Genomic DNA, 18,261 nt, shown 5'->3' on the forward strand with positions numbered 1-18,261 from the left:
ATTAAAGAGAAGAGAAAAAGCCATCAAATACCAAACTATAAGAGATACTTTTTTTTTTTTTTTTTGGTTTTTTCGAGACAGGGTTTCTCTGTGTAGCTTTGCGCCTTTCCTGGATCTCGCGCTGTAGACCAGGCTGGCCTCGAACTCACAGAGATCCGCCTGCCTCTGCCTCCCGAGTGCTGGGATTAAAGGCGTGCGCCACCACCGCCCGGCAAGAGATACATTTTTAAGACTATATTCACATACACTTACTACCTAGCAGTCTAATATTTTTATAACTTGATATATTATATATATACATATATATATGTTTTGCATGTTTTATATATGTGTGTATAAATAGTCAACATGATGACAAGACAATTAAAAAAAAATACACCTGGCTGCTTTTATTGCATTCAATCTAAATTCCTTGATTTAAAGAAAAGTTACACATGACAAGTACTAGGGGGCATCATTCTTGCCTCTTAGAATTATGATACACTACCACTCATAACGGAAGAAATACTACAGAAGCCACGCTTGGTGTGTAACTTACACACAGATGGTCTACCTGTCCTATTTAATGGGCTTCAAAGTGAGCTTCTGTCTACAGGAAAAGGTTGTTTGTTTGGTTTGGTTTGGTTTTCGAGACAAGGTTTCTCTGTATAACAGCCCGGGCTGTCCTGAAACTCGCTTTGTGGACTAGGCTGGCCTCAAAGTCACAGAAATCCTCCTGCCTCTGCCTCCCAAGTGCTAGGATTACCGGTGTGTACCACCACACTCGGCCTCAAAAAGTTTTTTTAATATAACAAAAAGTTATATTAAAATATGTGCACCAGAAGAACTGAAGTTTTATCCACTAGCTTTATAGTTCTAAAAGCAAAGTAACAATGAAAAATAGACTCCTTAGTTTTATAACTATATGAAGTATACTTGTTCAGATTAAATTAAGAGAACATCAATTATTTCTGTTAAAACATTTCTGCTTCAGTAATGATTTTTGTTTCTCTGACAAATTAATGTGAGAATTTCATACAAAGAATCTTCAAATTGCTTTCTCCAACTCTAAATTTTAAAACCTTCAAAGTAAAGTTTATTCAACTTGCCATAGAGAACCAGTGACCTTTCCTTCTCCATTTTTAGTCACTGATGTCTTTAAAAGTGCTACATACGCCTTAAATTAACAATGATAGCTACTAAAAAAATGGCACTGGAATAAGTACTTGTCAGAGGTGGAATCAGTAGCTCCCAATGTAATGTGTTTCAATGCTGACACCTGAATCTAGCTACTGTCCACACTGCACTGCATGTATGTTTAATCTACAGACTTGAATCAAAAAAATGCAATTAAGAAATGATCAGCAAGACTCTAGGTTTGATAACACTGAAAAAAAAATTCACTGAGCAACCTCTGGAAGAACTGTTTTGTTTTGTTTAGTTTTTAAGAGATTAAAAAAAAACAAAAAACAAAACAAAACCTACTGGGTTCTCAGTGCAAGGGTCCCATTCTCTAGGACGTCACCAACCTAAAAGAGCTCCGTTTCCTAGTCTCAGTTGTCCGGTGGGTGGAGGAAGCCTGACCCAACATGAATGTGGGACTCCATGAAAACAGTCTTAAGGAGCTAGCTGCCTCTTTCCACCTACAACCAGCTCATCATTTCTCTCATCTTTCAACAAGGAGAATGATTTCTCCCAAATATCTGCTCTCTTACATCCCCATAAGTGCACAGCAGCAACCACCAACTACAGTGGACCAGTGCAGCGTACAGACATTCTTGAGCAATAACCAATCCAAAGACATAATGTGGAATGACCCAACATCAGACTCTAAGGTTTTAGGCCCCCTTACACAGCAGAAAAAGGATTCCTCTGTCCTCTGGTGATCAAATGGCCTTCATGGCGACCCAACATTCACAGGTGCCACCCAAAGGTCTAAACTTTCTGCTGTCTCCCAACTTGTGGCAGCACAGCTTCCTTTCCCCAAATTGGCAGAACTACTAAAGGGGCAATGACCCTCATACTCAGACTGTACTCTGAAGTATACATGGCCAATAAATGATGTTTTACACTGAATGAGAATAGAAAAGTCCAACTACCTGTCTTCTCTCCATCTCTATGTGTATATTTATACACACACACACACACACACACACACACACACACACACACACACACACGTCACACAGAATCTCAAATACAAATTTGGACAATCTCCTTGACTTTTAGCTAGGAACATGTACAAAAGGTGGCCTTTTTAAGCTAGTGGAAATTTAAGGAAAAGGGAAGGTGAAAGAGCATCCAGGAACGGATAGATCTAGTAAGTAAGGGAATCTATTTCTATCTACATCTCCAACCCTTGAATTTTGTTGGGATGAATGGACCCAAAGGAGTTCAACCAAAGAGAAAAGATCCAAATAGAAGAATCACCATCAAGAAACAGTTTGTAATGAAAGCCCAAATGTGAAAATTACTCACTAAAACAAAGGAAATAGTATTAAAAGAGAAACCAACAAGCTAGACTCCATAGCCTAATGCTCCTTTCTTAGGCACTGTCCTATTGCTGTGAAGAGACACCATGACCAAGGCAACGCTTATTAAAAAAAGCATTTAACTGGGGGCTTTCTTACAGTCTCAGAGGGTTAGTCTGTTATCATGGCAGGGAGCACAAAGGAACACTGGCAGGCATGGTGCTGGAGAAGTAGCTGAGATCCTGATCCACAGGCAGAGAGAGAAACACTGGGCCTGGCATGAGCTTTTGAAACCTCAAAGCCCACCCTTAGTGACGTACTTCCTCCAATAAGGCCATACCTCCTAATCCTTCTAATCCTTTCAAACAGTACCACTCCCCGGTGATCAAGCTTTCAAATACATGAGTGGATGGGGGCCATTCTTATTCAACCCACTACAGTTCCCAGTGTCTAGAATACAAGTCAAAACATAACATAAACCAAGAAAATGAAATATAGTCCCAAGGAAAATCCAATGAAGTCTGAGATGATGAACTAATGAAGATCTAGAAGCTATTATTTTCAATTATATAAAATGACAGGGTTTTTTTTTCCCTGTTGTTGTTCCTTTTTTCCCTGTTTTTTGTTTCTCTAAGACAAGTTCTCATGTAACCCAGGCCGTATTTAATTGGGGTTGACTTATAATTATCTTGCCTCCACCTTCCAAATATTGAGGTAATAGGCATGTGCCATGACATCTGACCAAAAATGAAGTATTTTCAATGACTGAAAATCTCAGTGACAGGAAAAAGGAAAAAAAAAAAGGCAAATCAAAAAATGAACCCCTGGTGTGGTGGTAGCACAGGCCTTTAATCCCAGCACTTAGGAGGTGAGGCCAGCCTGGTCTATAGAGTGAGTTCCAGGACAGCCAGGACTACACACAGAGAAATTATGTCTCAAAACAGAACCAAAAAAAAAAAAAAAAAAAAAGAACCCCTGAGATGGGCTGCCACTTGGTGGCAGAGAACTTGCTTGCTATGAACTGACAGTCACCTAGGAGTCAAGCCTCTGGGCATGAATGTAAGGGTTTACAGGTAAACTGATTAGGTAAACTGACATGGGGAGATAGACCATTATTCTAGGGGCTGAGGTCCTGTACTGAGTGAAAAGGAGAAAAGGAGCTAAGCACTAATATTTATCACTCTCTCCTTCCTGACTATGGACACAATGTTGCCTATCACTCCTTCCAGCACGAGGAACCATATCTCCTTGAAAAATAAGCTAAAGTAAACCCAATCTTGTTGGATTGTTACTGTTAGTTTATTTTTGTGGTGTCCATACTAACTGAGGCCAATTTCTCAACTTCTGATATGATCTCACTGAATTCAGAGCAAGAGGAGATGTTCCATACAATATCATAACATCATACTACTGAAATATCATAACACAAATAACTCGAGCATATATAAAGGGAAAATATTTAGGAACTAGTAAGTTTTGTATTAACTTTGCTTTAAAGCCATGTTTATTTAGTTGTAAGTTTAAAGAATTATTTTTATTTTTTTATTTACGTGTAGTTCTGTGTGCATTTTTGCCATACACATGTGGGTGCCCATGGAGGTCTGAGGAAGAGATCAGATCTCCTGGATCTGGAATTACAGGTAGTTTTGGGTCCTCTAATGTGTTCCTCTGGAAGAGCAGCAAATGTTAATCACTGAGACATGTCTCCAGACCCTAATCTTTTTTTTTTTTTTAGATTTATTTATTTATTATGTATACAATGTTCTGCCTGCATGTATGTCTACAGGCCAGAAGAGGGCACCAGATCTCATTACAGATGGTTGTGAGCCACCATGTGGTTGCCAGAAATTGAACTCGGGACCTCTGGAAGAACAGTCAGTGCTCTTAACCTCTGAGCCATCTCTCCAACCCTCCAGACCCTAATCTTAAATTCATACAGTTGAAACTTTTAAAGTAACAGCTGGTCTGCAGATTCTTAAAAAATTGATAATCAAATTTGCAGGCCAGTGCAGTCCACTGAGTCAACTCAAGGTGAGGGAATTAATACGAGGCACATGCTTTATCCAGCTGGAGTGCAGGGAACAACCCTTTAAAAACCAGTATATGTGTTTGGAGACAAATAAAAAGCTGATCACTCTTCTCACTTTCTATTTTATAAGGTATGACTGAGATAAGGGTTTCTTTAGCACTGGTTTTTGGTTTGTTGGTTTTTTTTTGGAGGGCGGGGGATTTGAGACAGGATTTCTCTGTGTAGCCCTGGCTGTTCTGAAACTCACTCTGTAGACCAGGCTGGCCACCTGTCTGTGTCTCCCAAGTGCTAGGATTAAAGGCGTGCTCCACCATCGCCCGGCAAGCACTGTTATTTCAATAATCTAGAGCTGTTCGACACACTGGTCTTTCATCCTCTCCAATTTATACAGTGAAGACCATAGCAAATGGGAAGAATCTCCACTGGCTCCTCCCACCAGACCTCCTCACTCACTCCCTCCACTGCCTCCAGGACCACAGTTTCCTCCATGTTCCCAATAACACCAAGGTTTCCACTCTTCACTGGACCATAGTTAGGAGGTTGCAGGTTATAATTTCCCAAATCACTGTAATCTCCACTTCTGTAATTTTCTTCTCTATAGTTGTCATAACCACAGCCATAACCCCCAAACCTGGCTGCCACATCCAAGTCCTTCACCATCACATCCTCCTCTTCTTCCTCCAAAACTTGTACCTTCAGGTATACCTCCATACCCATTATAGCCACCCCAAAACCTACATCCACTTTTATACCCATCATACTCCGCACCCCCACAAGCACACACAAATTGCTTCTTGGTCCTGATCCTAAATTTCCACAGCCACCACAAGAACCCCCAAACCTCCACTTCTACTCCTAGAACTTGAGACTTCCTGCATTTCTTACCTAGACAATGCTTTTCTTACTTCTGCATTTCGACCACTGATGGTTTGATATTTTTGCAATACAACTTATCCACAGGATCATGATCGTAAGATGTAACAAAGCCAAGGCCCCACTTCCTTCCAGACTGCCTATCAGTAATTATTTCAATAGTATCAATTTTTCCATATTCAAAGTAATCTCTAAGGTGGTGTTCTTTGGGATCTTCCTTAATCCCACCATCAAACAGCTACTTCACAGTCACAAGGGGTCCAGGTTTTCCAGAATCCTCTCTTGACATGGAATGTTTGACTCAACTACTCTCCCATCTATTGAAGAGGCTTGGCAGTCAAGGCAGTATCAACCTTGGCTAGGGATGAGAAAGTTACAAAATCAAATCATCTTATCCTTTGCTTGAAGGATGTCTCATAACCAATCTGTGAACTTTCCCCACTGATCCTAGCAGCTCCTTAAATGTTCTTCTGTTGGTTTCAAAATGTAAGCCACCAATGAAGAGTTTACAGAACAGTTCCTTTCCTGTTTCCTCTCCAAAAGAGCCATTTTTAAAGTTTTCTCCAATGAAGACTCAGTTGTTTTAGCCTGATTTCCAGCAACAGAGCAAGACTTCCACACACACAGGCACAGGACTCGCCATGATGCTGTAGTGAGAACTTCCATGGTTCAAGAAACTGTTGCTGAGAGCACCTGCATACAGAACACAAGACCACAGCACACAAGACCGCCTCTCTAATTTCTATTTCACCATTTCTTTTCTGTTCCTTCGGAGACAGGGTTTCTCTTTGTAACCCTCACTGTCCTGGAAATTTGCTCTGTAGACCAGGCTTGGCCTGAGATCCACCCACCTCTGCCTCCCAAGTGCTGAAATTAAAGATATGGACCACCAAGCCTGGCTCCTATTTCACCATTTTTTAATGTTAAAGGAATGATTTTTCTTGGAGGTCTAAAATCCACCCACAGCAACAATCTGGTAGGGTCTGTGGTGTCATCTGGGGTCTGTGGTGTCACTCTGTCCACAGGGTCTGTGGTGTCACTCTGCACACAGGGTCTGTGGTGTCACTCTGCACACAGGGTCTGTGGTGTCATCTGATCACTGTCCACAGGGTCTGTGGTGTCACTCTGCACACAGGGTCTGTGGTGTCATCGGATCACTCTGTCCACAGGATCTGTGGTGTTACTCTGCACACAGGGTCTGTGGTGTCATCGGATCACTCTGTCCACAGGGTCTGTGGTGTTACTCTGCACACAGGGTCTGTGGTGTCATCGGATCACTCTGTCCACAGGGTCTGTGGTGTCACTCTGCACACAGGGTCTGTGGTGTCATCGGATCACTCTGTCTACAGGATCTGTGGTGTTACTCTGCACACAGGGTCTGTGGTGTCATCTGATCACTCTGTCCACAGGGTCTGTGGTGTTACTCTGCACATAGGGTCTGTGGTGTCACTCTGATCACTGATCTCGAAATAATGGCAGGTGCACTCAATCACAGAGGAAGAAATCCCAACTATCCATCTTAGATCTTTGAAATATAATGGAGGCATAACTGGTTTGCCAAGTCAGCCTTCAGCTAAGGGTTATGGATTTCTCATTTGTTTATTTTTGGCTGGCCTCTCAATGTTTCTCTCAATGTTAGGAAAGCCTCCATACTGTAAGCCTTCAGGAAAAGAAAGCTTTGGGAAGCCTCTTTCTTTGAGTACCTGAGTTAGAGCTGGTTTTAGACTCAACAGCAGATGAATGAAAGATGGTCCTCCAGTACCTTTATGAATGTTTCTGTAGCAACTCTGAAATGGTTTACCAACTGCAGATATCAGAATGAAGAAGCCAGTTTCCTAGCTTAATGGATCCTTATTCTAATACCAACAGGAGTCACTGTTAAAGTGATCTTTACTGGGTCTTCACTAAAGGTCAGCACTGAACTAAGAGCATCACATGAATTATTTCACTTAATACTCACAACTGCCTGTAAGATAAATGTAATGTTCTCAACTTCACAGATGAGGACATTACAGCCTATAAAGATTAAATTAAACAATGCACATCCTCCTGCAAATGAAGCCCTGTAAGAGGAAGAACTAACAATAAGTATTGACCATATGTCAGATGCCATTCTGTGTGCATGTCACACAATAAATGTCTGAATTCTCTCTGCTTCATGTGTATCAATACGTATGACCTTAGAGACAACTACCCTCTGGCCTCAGTACCATCATTCCTGCTTTTAGGAAATCTGCTGAGGTCCACTAGACATGGATGAACTTGGATTCAAATCTGGCATTCTGATTTGAGACTTTAACTTCACAATACACTAACTACGTCTTCAAGGATGGCTGAAATTAAATGGTGAATTAAAATGATCTAATCAAACATATCAACAATGCCAAGGTTGAGAAATTGGGTAGACAGCCTGGTGGGTAAAGTCTTCAGACTAGCAGGCTGAAGTCAGCATCTACTCACTGTTTCTTATAAAGGCAGCCCATCTCAGCTGCCTTAGAGAGGACACACCCCATGCCTTCATGAACCAAGCAGTTCTCCAGCAAGCTTTCTGGGCACAACAAAAATACCATGGCTCCAGAAAACGACTTAGCTAGTTCCGCTCACTTCTCCAACTGCTTCTCAGGCCACAATCTTCCCTAACTCTCTTCACACTAGCCAATTTTGCAACCAAACGTCAACTAACTTCATCTTCACCCTAGGGACACAGAGTAACTCTCCTATCAGTGTAACACTTAGTCTATACCCTTTCTACAGCTGCCAAAACCAAGGGTCAAAATGTTCCTGTAACATTTTTCTGGCTTATTTATATTTTCCAAATCCTGAAAACAGACCTTGATGTAACAAAAGGCTTTCCATTTGACAATTGGGCATCTATGGGTAGATTGTCATAGGAACAAGAAGTGTCATTAACCAAGTGCATCCAAAGGCCAAAAGATTATCTTAACAAGGCAAAAGAAAGACATATTAGAAACAAGTTATGCCCAGGAAACCTTAATTTCTAAAACATGCTTATAAAACCCTAGAATCTTTACAGAAAAGCCCCACAGTCTTGCCAATTATATAAGGCACTAATCACTGTTTAACAGCAGTTTAGTAGAGTTAACAACTTAATTAGCAGTTCAATTTCAACCCAGTTTACCATTGAGCAAACAAAATTAAAGGTATAATAATAAGTTGAAAGTTTCCCCAGATGTTTCGTAAATCTACCATATTTTTATAAAGTTCTCTGAAAATGCAATAGAAAGTATCCAAAAATATTTCAATGTTTAGGGTACTGCTTATATTCAGTACATAATTTTTCTGCTTTCCAGTAGTTATATTTCCTACCAGTTTTGTAGGATTAAATTCTTAATTTCAGTCAATTCTAGATAAAAAAAGAAGTGAATAAAATAGGCAGAGAGCAAAGAGAGAAAGTGTAAATATTCCAGCCCAATTGTTCTGGTTCTGGCTTCAGACAGGAGGGTCGCAGTGCTGAGTGAACTAATTATACATCTCAAGACAGGCCATATTTTGTTCCAATACCAAAAGTACAAATGCCTTTTGTGTTATATGAAATTATTCAGATTTTTGTTTGCCCATACAAAGACAAAGCAATTCTAATAAGCTCATAATTTAAATACTTTCTGAAATTTCCTCCACTGTTAGTACAAATACAACTTATTAAAATGATGAATGTAAGGCAGGGCAAGGTGGCACACGCCTTTAATCCCAGCACTCAGGAGGCAAAGGCAGACGCATTTCTGTGAGTTCGAGGACAGCCTGGTCTACAGAGCAAGTTCCAGTACAGGCTCCAAAACTATATAAAGGAACCCTGTCTCAAAAACAAAAAACAAAAAAAAAAAATGTTCCTGCAATATTTTTCTGGCTTATTTATATTTTCCAAATCCTGAAAATAGACCTTGATGTAACAAAAGGCTATCAGCACAGCATCTATTCAGTATGGCTCCAAAGTATTAGGCAAAACAACATGCCTAATGAAACTGAAGGAGGACCTGCGCAAGTACTAAGGGTACCAACCGGTCCAGCTCTGTCCCGTCCATAATTCACAGACATCACTTCACTCCTGTAATCTCCACTTCCCTCACTACAGGGAGAGTACTAGGGCTCCTGAGATTGCTCAAAAGACGAAGGAACTTGCCACCAAGCCTGAGTGTGATCCTTGGGTCCCACATTGTAGAAAGAGAGAAGCAACTCCCATTAGTTGTTCTCTGACTTTACACATGTGTTGTGGCTGGAGCACACACGCACAAGCACACAAAATAAATTAAATGTAATAAATATGGTATTATTAAACGTCCCAACACGTCACGTAGGCATGGGGTACATCAAGTGTAAGGGCTGGGAATGTAACTCAGTGGCAGAACATTTGTCTTGCATGCACAAGGCCCTGGGTTCAATCCCCAGCATCACAAAACAAGGAAACAGGTAACAGTGGTAGAGAATCAAATATGAAATACTATATACAATGAACACTGCATTAAGATATTACAATCACACTCAGGTCAAGATCAATAGACAAACACAGGAGTAGCTCTATCAACACTAGCGTTTCCAAAAACTGAAAAACCTCTGAGCACCAACATGACGCTTCACACTGATTTCATGCGACAGATTCTAGTCAAAAAACAGGTTACCTGTACAAAGTCTATGTGAAACACAAATGAATTCTATGATTAAATGTGGGATCAACCCCTAATAATATATCATTACATATCTATAAATATACCCAAAAAAGTGAAACTGAAATCTGGAAACATTTCTGATCCTCAGAAACATAAATCCAAAAATAATTCCTAAGAGATATTCATAAGAGATGTTGACCTGACTTTACCAGAGTAAATTCATCTCTGTCAGTGGGGGCACTCTATACTTTTCTACAACTGACCATAATCAAGCAGAGTTAAATTACAGATACAATGTAAATGTGTGTAGTTTATTTCCTCCTCATCTTTAAGTCATTCTGATAATTTCATGGCTTCGATAGACAGAGGACTCTCGACCCTATTATTATAAATGAAGAAAACAGGTGTGTTAAGTGCAGGTAATTACTGAATCTGAATGAGTATATGGAAATTCATTTACTACTTTGTCATTTTTTTTTGCATTTGTTACAAATCAGTGTTTGAACCCATTGCTCTCAACTCTGAACATCATGTATTTTCAACTCCCCACTACCCCAGCACTATTTTAACACCCCCCCTCCCCGTCTAACTACTCATCTTCCGCCCGTCACGGTCATGTCCACTCTGCACCAGTCTTAGCTGTAGCTCCCTCTTGAACATACTCCTTCCCTTCTTTCACACCCATTTACAGTCCCAGAACCTCTCCCTTGTTTCTCAAACACACCAATCTCATTTTTGGCTTTTGCTGTTTCCCCTGCCTGGAAGGTTATTATTATTCTAAGATTTCTGCATGACTCTTACATCTCATTCAAGTTTCTACTCGAGCATTATATCCTCAGAAAGTTATCTTTGACCAATCTTTGTAAATGAATACTCTTTGTCACTTTTTAGCCTTTTTTCATGCTTCATGGCAGATAACATTATATTACATAATAATAAACATAACCAACATGTCTCTCTCCAATACCTATAAAATAAAAGCCAACTCCTCAACTTGACACTCAAAATCCTTCCAATTATTTTCTTTCCACTAATTATGCTTTAGATTTGTTAAATCAAATTCACTCTCCACATACCTATTTCCCAATTTCCTCTCTCTGTCTTTAGAAAGGACATCACTCACATGCTCAATTCTATACACATTCCAAGAGTGTAATGCCATTGTCACTAATATTCCTGATGATATTCCTCTAAACTGCCACAACCTTTAATCTGTGTTACTCTACAGGCACTATTATCTTGCAATTTCTTTCTAAATTTCATTGATTGATCAACATATACCTTGAATGAAAGTTCTACACTCAATTTACTGTTTAGACCTCAGAGTTACACAAAAGAAGAATGCAAATATTTGTGCATTTTCTTGAGTACTAGAAGTTGTTATATAGAGTTGCTAAACTAAGGGGAAGGCAGAAAAGAACTCAGGCTATAATCCCAGAACAAAACATAACTGATTTGATTCCTTTGTTATTTTAGAAATATGCCATGTTTGTTTTCCCAGTTTCTTGCTTTTATCTTTTCTTTTTTCTATTTAGTTTCTTAAATTTACTCATCTTTTTCACTTTCATTTGAGTTCCAGTCGTAGTGATGGTTCTTAATAACTCTGTTAACCTTTCCAATATGTAAAGTCTTGATGTGTAAATTTGGGAGAAAAACCTAAGGAGAGTATATACATAAACCTAGTACAATGCCTGGCATCTGAAAGTCTTTCAGAGAATGGTACAACTGGAACACTGCTGTGCCTGGCTCATTCCACCAAGCAGAAAGAGATCCAATTCTAGCCACACTGTTTCAAGACAGGATGTCATTCTAAATTATGAACTTTTAAAGTTACAAAAGAGTTCCAAATCACACTTTAACTATAAACTCCTATAATGCTTTTAAGCCAGAGTGTAAATTCAGCTTATACTTACACAGTTAAGACTTTTTAAAATTATTATTATTATTGCCTTCTCTCTAGATGCCGACTACTTGGGTATGACTACTACACACAAAGAATACTTAACAAGGAGTCAATGTTAGTTTACTCTGAACAATCCATTACTCGGCAGTGGCTTCCTTCAGATCACTATCATCCAGACTTCACCATCTCTCAGAGCACCATCCACATACAAGAAACTCACAGTGGCAAGCAGCAAACAGAACAATACTTGCATGAACTGTCATGAACCCATCACTGGCTGGGCTGCAAATCTTCCCTATAGCTTGCACACACCCGACTTCTCCTGATCATCTCTCAATGATATAAATTCAGATATAATCATAGAAAATCAAACCATGAGCAGGAGTATACAAAATATAGTACATAGGTACATGATATAGTACATAATACAGACATACTATAGTACACATAGTTCTCTACTCTCTCGGGACTACATACAACTATAGCACAGCTTTGTCAGATGATAAACAGCCAAGTTATCTTAAACTACAAAGAACTTTCACCAAATCAGACTTGGTGCTACAGACCTATAATGTCAGCAACTCAGAAGGCTGAGGATCCCAAGTTCAAGGACAGCCTGGAATACATGGCAAAACCCAGTGAAATAAAGAGGGGGACAGGGAAGGAGGGAGGAAGAGGAGGGAAAGGTGAAAAGGAAGAAATATCTTAATCTTATACAAATAATACATATTTCCCAAGTAGAATTGATTACCATTAATGTTTAGCTTAAGAGTCAATTATCGCCTGGGTGGTGGTAGGTCACACCTTTAATTCTAGCACTCAGGAGGCAGAAGCAGGTGGATCTCTGAGTTCAAGGCCAGCTTGGTCTAGAGAGGGAGTTCTAAGACAGCCAGGGCTACACAGAGAAACCCTGTCTTGAAAAACAAAACAAAATAAAACCAACTAAGCAAACAAACAGGAAGTCAAAATTCTATATTATAACATGTCACACAAAGGTCTGGGAATACAGTTGAGTAGTACAATGCAGCAGTTATTACCTAGCATACAACAGGCCCTGGATTTAATCCTCACTACTGAAAAAAAAGAGGAAGAAAAACAAAGAATATTTATTACACAAATTCAGGATATCCAGGCCTCACTGAAGGATGAATGAGTCTTTACAAGTGGCAGACTGGTACAGGAACACTGAATTTGGTCTCAATGGGCCCCCTGGCGTATTTTTGCCTTAGCAAGTCCTGTAAGTCAGTAGTCACCTGTCTTTTGTCTGTCTGAAAGTTAACTTTATTTAACCAAAACAACAGGAAAAAAAAAAAAAAAAACAAATGCTTAATATGATTTTGTTCCAAAAACAGCTCTACTGACTTGAACGCAGCTTAAAAAAAAGTTTAATCTTTCCCCCCACGTAACGAGCTATATAAATGAACCCACTTAATGAATCATCTTTCTTTTCTTTCCTTCCTTTCTTCCTAACTAATCTTTCTTCCTAGTTTAATGAGCTACAATAGTGGACCTTACAGTGTTTCATCAGAATCAATTGTAGAATCTTCAAAAAGGAAAAAAACAAAACAAAAAACCACAAATAAGACCCAGTATCTACTATCACTGCAGGTTCACTGGGTCTCAAGTACGGAACTCAGTAGTTTAAAAGCACTCTTCCTGGATTCAGATGCTCACTTGCCAAGTGAGGACTCATGGGAGTAAGTAAGACAAAACGTGAGCCATCTACGGCAATGAATACTACGAGTATTTGGATAGAAACTTTGAACACTGTTCTGTTGTATTTCATTTTATACATATTAAATCAAACCCTGTACAGTGTTTGTTAGAGTGAATATCTTAATCTAATTATGTGATGTTTTTATTTACATGAGTTCATTTCAATAAAGCAATTTTATTTTTGTTTAAAGTTATCCTTTAAAGCTTCAGGTCATGAAAAGCAAGTATAACTTTACAAAGTTACAAAGAAAGGCCTTGTTTTATCTTGTCACTATGTATGAGAGTTTATTACTGAATGGTATGCCTCTTGACAACTCATCAATCTGGACAGTCTGAGACCTTATTAAGACAGGCAGACCTTACAAAGCAATAAACACCACCCCAATCACCTCAACTTTAGACTGGACTTCTTCTGTGGCGGCCGGAGCTGTACCAAGAGCTGTAGCATCATTGCTGCAGTCAGACATACCTAAAAGTGAAATGTGTCAGGCACATAGGAAAACATTTGGTTAAAGGAGTGGTATCATCCCACCGACATTCGTATAAATATTTCACAGCATAATAAACTTATTTGTGATCAGAATTTGTTTTACAGAACTGTCTGCAGTTATATGAGTTACCTATTGATTACACAGGTAAATGCTTCTAAAAAAATCAGAAAGGGCACTTACATAGAATGAAGAAAACAATTTTATAAAACAATATATATAAAACACTTTAAAAGACTGTCAACTTGATCTGGCAGATAAAAACTGATCAAAGATGTCTAAAGCCAAAATGTTAGTGACCTGTGATCTCCCAAAGCAAAGCTGCAAACCAGATTCCGGAGAAGTAACCTTTAATCCTGGTAACTGATGTGACTGCGCACTGTCTAAATGAGACACAGTTCTTAGATTTCATCTGATAAAAGCTTAATTAGAAGCTACTCCTGCTTCTAATTTATCCAGTAATACACGGAGAACATCACTACATAAAAGAGCTCAGGTAAGCACAAACAAGAGATTCCAAAAGTACTCTCAATCTAATCAAGGAGACAGAGAATTGCAAGACTTCATGCTAGGCACTATAGTGCAAGAAATGTGTTTCTACTCTCAAATACATCGGAAAGAACATTTTTACTGCTTACAAACAGAATCTAATACCACATTAAGAAAACAATACAAAAATGACTGAGTGGGATTTAGCCCAAGAACATACAATTGGTTCAATTAGAAAAATCTATTAATATATAATGTACTCATAAATTTAACAGGGTAAACATATAGTTTTTTCCATATACACTGAAATGGAGTATAGCTGACAAACTGAAATACCCATTCAAAATTAAGTACTCAAAGAGATAGACATACAACTAATTGTCTCTCAGTATATGTGTGTGGTGTGTGCTCTAAATCTTATTTAATAAAGAAAAAAGAGTCATTTGCACTAAGATTGGGAATAAGGCAAAAATTTCCACCAACTTCACTATTATCCAACACTGTACTAGAAGTACTGACCAATCAAACCAGTTAAGAGAAATCAGAGTAATAATAAAGAGCTTTATTTGCAAACAACAGGACAGTACATGCCGGGGGGGGGGGGGGGGGGGGGGCGGCACAACAAAGAATTAATAATAAAACTAATTCAAAAAGAAAAGAATTCATTGAAGTAGCAGGACAGGAAATAGCCTGCATATACGACAATAATCAGTGGACCAAATGACAGGAAAAAAAAATCCCATTTGTAACAACAACAAGACTAAATAGTAAAAATAAGCAATGTATAAAACCTATATGAGAAAAAGATGAAAGGCCAACTAGGCAAATGCAGATATCCCCTCTTCTTGGACAGAATGACAAGCACTGATAGAAAAAACACACACTGCAGCATTCTTTGCAACCATAAGACACTGGAAACCACCTATGACTGTGCATAAAAAGTGAGTAAATGCAGCTGGGCGGTGGTGGCGCACGCCTTTAATCCCAGCACTCGGGAGGCAGAGCCAGGCGGATCTCTGTGAGTTCGAGGCCAGCCTGGGCTACCAAGTGAGTTCCAGGAAAGGCGCAAAGCTACACAGAGAAACCCTGTCTCGAAAAAACCAAAAAAAAAAAAAAAAAAAAAAAAAAGTGAGTAAATGCACGACATCTAAACCAGGCAAGTCCAACCTTTGACACTGTGACCTGTTACCATTCACACGGGTAATGCTCAAGAACCCTGTGGCTGAGTTTAAAAAGGAAAAAGCCATGCTGTTCTACGTTTACAGTCTTATGCTGGCCACATTTATAGCTATCCTTGGCAGTATTTGGCCCATAAGCATTAGGTTAGACATGTCTGAAACTACCCATTGAAAAAACCCAAGTCTGACAAGCTATGGTTTGCTACCTTTATATAAGAATAAAGGGGAATACAGGAACACACAAGAAGCAGAAGTCTGAAACAAAAAAGACAGTTTACCTCCAGGGACAGGTGAGAAAATGGCGGAGTGGAGTAGAAGAGGGGAAGAATGGGAACCCCGGAGCTAGCAGGATGAAGAAGTACTGACACTCCTTTAGTTGCGGTTTCTAAAACTAACTCTGACTCTTAGAGCTATAATAATGTTCACATGTCCATGAAAAATAGTATTAATGAAAGCTATAACTAACCAGGGTAGGGTGGGAACTGAAATCCTAACAAACCAATCTGTGTTGTAACTAAGAAATCAGGGGGGAAAAGGAAATCAAATCAAATACACAGATGGGCACATAGCAAGTATCTGTAACCCCACACATGGAAGGGGTCTCACTTCAAGGCTAGACTCAGCTACGCAAAGAGTTTGAGGCCACCCTGAGGGCTATATGAAAATCTGTTTTGTTTAAAAAGAAAAAGGGGGCAGGGAGACTGGATGTGGTGGCTCACACCATTAATTCCAGCACTCCAGAGGCAGAGGCAGTCGGATCTCTGAGTTTCAGGACAGCCAAAGCTACACAGGGAAGCCTTATCTTGGAAGACAAAAAAAGCTAATGACTTGCAATTTGTGCTGTGTAGCACAGACTTTATGCATGTGTGTATGTGTGTGTTTATGGTGCATACCTATAATGCAAGCATGCAGGATAATCACCAATTCAAGCCTCATCAGCCTAGACTAGTGAGACCCTAATCTCAAAAAAAAAAAAAAAAAAAAAAAGTAAAACATACATTTTCTGCTAGTGGCATAGCTCAAGTGATAGTCTGTACTTTGAACTAGCAAGGCCATACATGAAGTAAATACCTACCTGCTCTCACAAAAAAGATATACCTTTTCTGATCTTTATACAAATTCGGCTATTTTTAACACTGTCTTTAAAACAGAATGATAAATTACTACTATAAAATTAATGTTCATGCCCTCATAGGCCAGTTATGCTGTAGGCCAAAATGTCTTTGTTATTTCTCAGGCTCATCCTCTATAACCAGCCACAGGTATTCATTAGCTAATGAGTATAAGGAACAAACCCCTACAAAATAAATTGCTAATTAGCATTTATGAAAATGCATATAGTATTGATTGAAGTTTATAAGTCAATTACAGCTATTTGAGCTTCTTTAGCTTTTACTATAAAAATCATTTGATTTCTATAAATGGAAGAAAGTAACATATTCAGAGGGAAGCCACATAAAAAATTTAATGTGGGAGGAATTTAATGAGGGGAATTCTGTGCCCTACAACTCTTACACACAATAGAAGCTAAGGAAAATAGAGCAATAGGTACTTGATCTGCCAGATTCCCCACAAATAAGAAGCAAGACTAAGTGAAGAACAATGAAAAAAGCAAAATCCCAGCAGTCACAGTCTCTATGGTGGCCCTGAGTCTAAAGACTCTAGAGTTTAATATTAAAGATCTGTGAGACAATAGCTGTTGAACAGATACTCTAATTTGAGTTTTTCAAACTAGAATGCCATATACCACAGGAGCTCTGAAACAATATGCCTGAGCTGAAGACAGACAGATTCAGCAAAGTAGATATAAACAGGACATACATGGTATATCATACTGAATATGAATTTAGATTCTTCTTTTAGTGAAGTAAGTATATTATGGAATCTGAAGCAAAATTCACTTGAATAATACACACGCCTTTAAAGAAATTTACAGATTTTTAAAATAATAATGATAGTTCAACCAGGCACGGTGGTTCACACCTGTAATCTCAGCACTTGAGAGGTGGAGGCAAGAGGATCAGGAGTTCAAAGTCATCCTCAGTCACACATTGAGTTCAAGGCTAGCCTGGGCAACTTTTTTAAAAAATTTAAAATGCAAGTCTTCAAAACAATGTCTTAAAAGTTCTTCTCTGTAGGCATACTCTACTAAAGACAGCGTGAAGAGCACTGTAAATGAGGTCAAGGAGGAATGGGAGTATGGCAGAACACTAGGGTAGAAAGCGTCAAGACTTGGGTTTGCTTGGATCTAACGTTGCTTCATTTCTTTACAATGTCTGGTGTTTGCCATTCCAGAGACTGGTAACCATGATAATGATAAGTGGCTCAATTTCTTTGAGGATTTTTTTCTCATTCAGATAAGTGTGAAGAAAACAGTAAGGCTTGTTTTGATGTCACAATTCAATGTTAATCTTCATGATGAACTAATTTATAATTTAAGAAATGAAATAGCTCCATTAATTAACTCTATATATTTAGAGTTGTTTAGAGATGAAAATAATACCCAAAAACAT

At 38.9% G+C, this 18,261-nt stretch overlaps 1 protein-coding gene and 1 pseudogene across 2 annotated transcripts in view; both read right to left on the reverse strand.

The window, feature by feature from the left end:
• Positions 1 to 18,261, reverse strand: part of Arfip1 (ADP ribosylation factor interacting protein 1) — an 87,884-nt gene that overhangs the window by 62,457 nt on the left and 7,166 nt on the right. The window lies entirely within an intron of this gene.
• LOC128106596 (heterogeneous nuclear ribonucleoproteins A2/B1-like) lies at positions 4,849 to 6,018 on the reverse strand (annotated as a pseudogene).

Source organism: Peromyscus californicus, unplaced genomic scaffold (assembly GCF_007827085.1).
Source record: "Peromyscus californicus insignis strain IS unplaced genomic scaffold, ASM782708v3 Scaffold_9__1_contigs__length_137607984, whole genome shotgun sequence".
Taxonomy (NCBI): domain Eukaryota; kingdom Metazoa; phylum Chordata; class Mammalia; order Rodentia; family Cricetidae; genus Peromyscus; species Peromyscus californicus.